Here is a 7,828-nt window from a genome sequence, read left to right as displayed (position 1 = left end):
ATAAGGTGAGTGCTGCATTCATGGCAATAAGGAGAGTGCTGCATTCATGGCAATACGGTGGGTGCTGCATTCATTGCAATACGGTGGGTGCTGCATTCATGGCAATACGGTGGGTGCTGCATTCATGGCAATACGGTGGGTGCTGCATTCATGGCAATAAGGAGAGTGCTGCATTCATGGCAATACGAAGGGTGCTGCATTCATGGCAATACGGAGGGTGCCGCATTCATGGCAATACGGTGGGTGCTGCTTTCATGGCAATATGGAGGGTGCTGCATTCATGACAATACGGTGGGTGCTGCATTCATGACAATACGGTGGGTGCTGCATTCATGGCAATACGGAGGGTGCTGCATTCATGGCAATGGGGTGGGTGCTGCATTCATGGCAACGGTGAGGCTGCAGATGGGCAATGATTGGCACTGACCCTTATTTTGCTTCACAAATCTTTATTTAAAATTTAAGATTTTTTTTCTAAAACTTCCTTTTTTAAATTGAAGGTGCCAATAAATACGGTATATACAAATAATACGCCCAAGCTCATCTCTTCACCACACACAGCCACAAAGGCACGATAATTCTTGTTGGGCAGTGTATTATGCCGCGTACACACGATCATTTTTCGGGTTGTAAAAAACAAAACAAAAATTTAATGTCATTAAAAACTATCGTGTGTGGGCAAATTTTTTTCACAACGTTTTTTCGGGTTGTAAAAAATGGTCGTGTGTAGGCTTTAACGACGTGAAAAATCTGTGCATGCTCAGAAGCAAGTTATGAGACGGGAGCGATCGTTCTGGTAAAACTATTGTTCGTAATGGAGTAAGCACATTCATCACGCTGTAACAGACAGAAAAGCGTGAATCGTCTTTTACTAACACGAAATCAGCTAAAGCAGCCCAAAGGGTGGCGTGATCTGAATGGAACTTCCCCTTTATAGTGCCGTTGAATGTGGTTGTACGTCACTGCGCTTTGCTAGAGCATTTTTTTTTCACGATCGTGTGTAGGCAAGGCCGTTTTAATGATCAAGTTGAAAAAAACTTTATTTTATCTAGTGCCTGAAAAACATAGTTTTTTACAAAAAATTATCGTGTGTACGCGGCATTAGTGCTTGGAGGAACACACTTAGACCGAATTGCATTTTATTCATTTTTAATCCTGTTTAGCTATTTAAACATTTCAGAAGTCTTTGTACTGCACACCAGAATTTAAGTATTAAACTTTTCAAGCTTGTAGTTATTAGGATGCCGTCTGGCGCTATATAAGTCACCTCCTTGCCAGCCGCTCTCCATCCTATGAGTAAGCAACGTGTAACAGTTGCGATACGCGTGAGGACGTGGAGGAGCTGCTGGTGACGTCACCCGCTCGCGGCCGCAGAGCGGGTGGACACATAGATCGTTACACGCCGACTTTTCATCACTTATACTGTGAGTGTTTACTTGTTTCTTTAATAAATGTTTTAATATTGCTACACTATGGAGGCTCCCCTTGCTTTGTATCTTCTCTGAGAGACTGCAAGCATTTGTGACTGAATCGTGAGACTGAGGTGCTGGATTAACAGCAGACTGCCTGGGAGATATCCATTGAGGCTTGATTACAAGCTGCTCTGAGGTAAGGGGCTGGAACACCTAGTCTGTCCGACACTTCTGGGAAGCCTGATGGTGGAAGTTTAAGCATGCATGCACATCCAGCATTTGATCACTAAACGCTGTGGATACAAGGATCTGTGATTTGGAGCACAACTTTTTTCACTGAACATTCATTCATGAATTTATATTCTTTATCATCATATGCACTGGAACACTTTATTATTATCACTTTGCTTCTACTCTAATTTTAATTGGTGGACTATTAGAGACATCGTTAATATCTTATTATCTCACTGGACATTTTTTATTTATTTTCATGCTGTTTTTTTGCATGTCATTTATTTTTATTGTGGATCACTTGAATTAATATTTTTTGCACTTTAATTATTGCACGCTGCACTTTAATAGACTAGTGTTTTTGGTGTTTTAATTATATTGGATCTGTTTTCATCATTCACTTTTGATTATATTGTTGCAACATTGTGCAGTGTTTTGGCACAGTTGTTCACGCATTATTGGTTACGTATTATTATTTACCACTACAAATACCCTCCACATTTTTGTGGATGTCGGATGGTATTCCAGGATTAACCCAGAGTGGAACACATTTTACTCACATCCTTTGGAGGATTCACCACGTACTTATTTCCTTATTTACTTATGGGCCTAGTGATGAGATTATTATTTTAAAGTCCTTATAAAGTTTTTTAGTGTTTTTTTAGCGCCATTACACCAAACTATATTCAATGGTTTAAGGAATGTCAGGCAAAATGGTCGGCCCTCAGGCATGTTCACTTCATCAAATCTGGCCCTCTTTGAAAAAAGTTTGGATACCCCTGGTCTATAGGCTTTGATGATAAAGCTTTAGTGGTAGGTACACTTATTATTTTTCCCATACCTAGCTTAGAGTATCTGTTTATGCCATTTATGGGACTTATTTTGAATATATTAATTAGGAGTTTTTGTGTGCCTTTTGATTTATAGTCTTTAGCCGCAGTAGACCAGTCTTTATTTCTTCCATACGGTGGCGCTGTGAGGAGTTTGGTGTCCCTGGTGATAACCTTGGATTGGGTGAACCATCCCACATATCCAGATCACCACACTAAATAAAAAACCTCACCAGCCAGGAGCCCAGAAAAGCCCACATAGTGTAGTTTTTATTATTTGACCCATAAAAGCTTAAAGGGGTTGTAAAGGAAATTTTTTTTTCATAATAAGCATCCTTTACCTGCAGACATTCCTCTTTTCACTTCCTCATTGTTTGTTTTTGCTCAAAAGTTGCTCTATTTCTTCTCTGTTCTGTTCACTTCCTGCTTGTCTGATTGTTACTCACCACCGTGAGTAACGTGCTCACCCCCTCCTGGGAACTACATCTGTGTGGCAGGACGCTCTCTACGTGTTAGAGACCTCAAGGAGGTGTGAATTACTGGGCGTGCCGCAATTTATACTGGGAAATGTAGTTCTTACATGAACAAACGATGCAAACTAGGAAGTGAATGAGAGAACAGAAACTAGAATGCCGGAGGTGATATAGATGAAGGAATTGAATAGGTATTTACTCGTTTTTTAACAGAATCATTACACTATTCTGTCTGTCTACCTTGCAGACATTAATTTTAGGCCAAAAAAAAAATTCCTTTAGTGACCCTTTAATAACATTAAAGCAGAGTAATTGCACTTACATCAGCAGCCATCGATTCAAACACATGGAAGCGTCAGCAAATGGACCTGACTCAATGCGTTTTGTGCCACGCACGTTGTCAAGGGAATGCCATATGCCCACGCTGACTGTTTATGCTCCTTAAAAACACTTAATGTGGAATTGTCTCCCATGCACCCATATGTGTATACTTTGTCTTGCCAAGAAACCTTTACATTGTAAATGGCAAGAGCTATTTAAACATTTGTGTGTGTATACTGCATGGGGACAATGTTATAACTGTGTGGGAGTCTTTTCTAGGCATGATATCTGTATATGCCTAAAAAAGGTAATTAATTATTTTGTAATAAAAACATTTTGTACAAATTAAACATGTTGTCTGTCTGGTAAAGTAATTTTGAGAGTACCAAGAAAGTCCTCTTTCCTCACATACTATATTTTCTTATAGTATATTTCAGATGCAGTGCCCCAAAATTAGTCTTGGTGGCACTTTTAATACTCTCTCAATGAAGAAAAATAAAGAAAAAGTGCTAGAAAAATAGGTTAGCCCATTAACTACTTCCTGCCAGCGTCATTGCAAAATGACAGAATGACGAGAACCCTATTGTTCTGGGAGGACATCATATGACATCCTCCCAAGAATGGGCCGTGCCCCGGGGTGACACCGAACACAGAGGATAGCTGATCAGTGTACCGGCTCGCTGCTAGTAACATGTGATCGCTGTGACCAATCACAGCAGACCACATGACAGTTATAAACAATGAATGGCTTCCTTTCATGCCATTCATTGTATACAATTGTGTTGCTAGCTGTGATTGGTCACAGTAAATTGTCACAGGGCCAATCACAGCCCATTTGTACCATATAACAATAGACAGTGGGCCAGATCCACAAAAGAATTACGCCGGCGTATCTATTGATACGCCGCGTAATTTCAAAGTTCCCGCGTCGTATCTTTGTTTTGTATACACAAAACAAGATACGACTGAATGAGGGATCGATCAGACAGGCGTACGTCTTAGTACACCGTCGGATCGTAGGTGCATATTTACACTGGCCGCTAGGTGGCGTTCCCGCTGAATTCCGCGTCGAGTATGCAAATTAGCTAGATACGGCGATCCACAAACGTACGTCCGGCCGGCGCATTTTTTTTTACGTCGTTTGCGTTCGACTTTTTCTGGCGTATAGTTACCCCTGCTATATGAGGCGTATCCTATGTTAAAGGATCACTAAAGGAAAAAAAAAATTCCGCTAAATAGCTTCCTTTACCTTACTGCAGTACTGGTTTCATGTCCTTATTGTTCGTTTTTGCTTTGAAGTAGCTGTAATTCTGCTGTGATCTCCACACTTCCTGCTTGTCTGGCTCCTTATGAAAAAACTCATGGGAGCTTCTCACTGTGGTCTAAGCTGTGTATCTAAAACTCCTCAGAACCAATCAGATTCATTTTAAAAACAAAACACTGCCCTGGATTTGTTTGTTTTTGTTATGTGGGTCTCTTTACTTCACATAAACATGAAACCAGTTTAAAACCGAAAGTGAAACTAGAGGCACATTATATGATAGAATTTAATCTATTTTTAATCATTTTTAAAAGGAATCAGTTAACTATTATGTCTCTATTCCCTGTAAACAGTAATTTCAGCAAAAAAAATGTTTTCCTTTAGTGATCCTTTAAGTATGGCCGTCGTTCCCGCGTCAAATTTTGAAAATGTTACGTTGTTTGCGTAAGTCGTTCGCGAATAGGGCTTTGCGTAGAATGACGTCACCGTCGTAAACATTGGCTTGTTCCGGTTTAATTTTGAGCATGCGCACTGGGATACCCCCACGGACGTCGCATGCGCAGTTAAAAAAAAAACGTCATTAACGTTGGGTCAAGATGTATTTACATAAAACACGCCCCCATCACATACATTTGAATTGCGCGCCCTTACGCCGCCAAAATTACACTACGCCGCCGTAACTTACGGCGCGCATTCTTTGAGGATTAAAAAAAAAATGTAAGTTACGGCGGCGTAGTGTATCAGAGATACGCTACGCCCAACGGAAATATGCGCCAGGGTACGTGGATCTGGCCCAGTGTCTACACACTGTCATTCAGTAAAAATATGTGCTTATTGCAGTGAAATTCACTGCTTTAAGCAATCATAGTATGTAAAAAAAATGACAAAAACCATGGTAACCCTGTATTACTCTGGTCACAGTATGTAAAAAAAAAAAAAAAAGAGAAAAGAAAATCTATTTTAAAAAATTTAAAAAAATATATATATTTTTTTTTACATACTGTCACCAGTCAGTGTCCCTGGTCACCACCACAGCAGTTATAAGATGACGCTGTACTGCACTGGTGACAGTATGTAAGAAATGTGAAAAAAAAATCTTAATTTTCCAAACAATTACAACTTCAAAAAATGTGCAATGCCTCTTACTAAATACCTCAGACTGTCTATTTTCCAAAAAGGTCATTTGGGGGTATCTGTACTGTCCTGGCGTTTTTGGGTCTCAAGAAATGAGATAGGCCACCAGTACATCAGGATTTTTTTTTACAATTTTATTATTCTTTATTGCTCACTTTGGGGGGGGGGGGTCTCAGTTTTTTTTTTTACAATTTAACTTTTAATTATGTATTACAATTGTTTCTTTTTTATTATTATTATACAGGATTTATATAGCGTCAACAGTTTGCGCAGTGCTTTACATCAGGGAAGACAGTACAGTCACAATACAAAAGGGATCAGAGGGCCCTGCTCGTTAGAGCTTACAATCTAGAATTATTTTTTTATGAGCACTGTTGGGGGTGGGGTCTTGGTGAGACATCAGGGGTCTACAGACAGGGAAAGGGACCAAGGACAAATTCCCCAGTCCCTTCTCTGCAGCCTCAGCTGCACTGAAGATGAATGGACAAGAGACAGAGGCCCAGATTCAAGAAGCACTTGCGCCCGCGCAACCATAGGTTGCGCGGCGCAAGTGCTTACTTGCTCCGGTGTAACGAGTGCTCCTGATTCAGGAACCTCGTTACACCGAATGCAGCCTAGGATCTGACAGACATAAGCCTCCTTATGCCTTCACATCCCAGGCTGCATTCTTGCGTTGGCCGCTAGGGGGCGCGGCCATTGTGATCGGCGTATAGTATGCAAATTGCATACTACCACCGATTCACAAAAGTTGCGCGGGCCCTGCGCATGCAAGGTACGGAGTTTCCGTACGGCGACTTTAGCGCAAGGTTGCTCCTGCTATAGCAGGGGCAACCTATGCTAAAGTATAGCTGCGCTTCCCGCTCGTGAAATTTGAATTTCACGTTGTTTACGTGATTCGTGAATGGCGCTGGACGCCATTCACGTTCACTTAGAAGCAAATGACGTCCTTGCGACGTCATTTGCCGCAATGCACGTCGGGAAAGTTTCCCGACGGAGCATGCGCTGTTCGCTCGGCGCGGGAGCGCGCCTAATTTAAATGATTCCCGCCCCCGGCGGGATCATTTACATTAGGCAGCCTTACGCCCGGCTGTTTAGCATATCTCCCGCGCAATTTACGGAGCTACTGCTCCGTGAATCGCTGGGCAAATCGAAATATTTGCGTGGGCGCAGAGAAAAATCTTTGCTCTTTGCCCACGCAAATATTGCTCCATTCTACCTGAATCTGGGCCAGAGGCTACTCTCCCTTCACAAACTGAAGCATCATAAACACAGTTTACTCTGCTCAGTTATGAATGAACAGTCAGTGATCACTGGCTGTTTATTCAGAAAAGGAAGAAGCCGGTAAATGACATATTTGCTGGCTCCATTCTCACAGATCTGGGATGGGAGAAACTGAAGGAGGACATAGGGGACAGTCAGGGATGATTGGTGCGGTGGTGGGGACAGTTACAATCACCAATCTCCCTGTATAGCTTTCAATAAAGCAGTTAAAAGCCACGGGAGGGAGAGAAGAAGTGGCTGTCAGCTGCTTTATTGAAAGCTATACAGTGAGATTGGTGCTTGTACCCCCCACCGCACCGATCATATGTGAGGCTGCCCAGGAATCGGATCAACCATCGGAGCATTTGCACAAGTACAAGTACTCGTGCAAATGCTCGGTATTGGCACCGATACCAATACTAGTATCGGTCTTGGTGCAACCCTAGTCTTGATAAACTTCATATGGTGTATACATTGCTAGTGTAGATAGAAAGAAATGCTGAATACTAGTAATTTTTAATTACAGTTTTGGATTTGAATTTTCAATTTTTTTATGCAGGATAAAATTAACGAAGCTTAAAATGCAGCAATAAGATTTTGAACAAAACCTAGTACATTCCCCTGTAAATAAAGACATGCTCCCAGTCTAAAAGGAGATGTATACGTTTTTGTACCAATACCAGTTAATTATATTAAAGGAGGTTTACAAGCATATGTCTGAATTCTTGTGTTTTCATATAAAAACTCCCTTTTGCCCTTACCCACAATAACTTGGTGGTATTTACTCAAGAGTTATGATTTGCTTTTAAGGGCTCTTGTCTGATCTGTACATCTCGTTTACATCACTTACTTATCCAAAATGGTTCCGGAGTGGTTCCGTCGCCAATCTGCGGTATGGCATATGGC

The sequence above is a fragment of the Rana temporaria genome, chromosome 12, assembly GCF_905171775.1.
Source record: "Rana temporaria chromosome 12, aRanTem1.1, whole genome shotgun sequence".
Taxonomy (NCBI): Eukaryota; Metazoa; Chordata; class Amphibia; order Anura; family Ranidae; genus Rana; species Rana temporaria.
The sequence above is the reverse complement of the archived record's forward strand: the minus strand, read 5'-3'. Positions refer to the sequence as shown.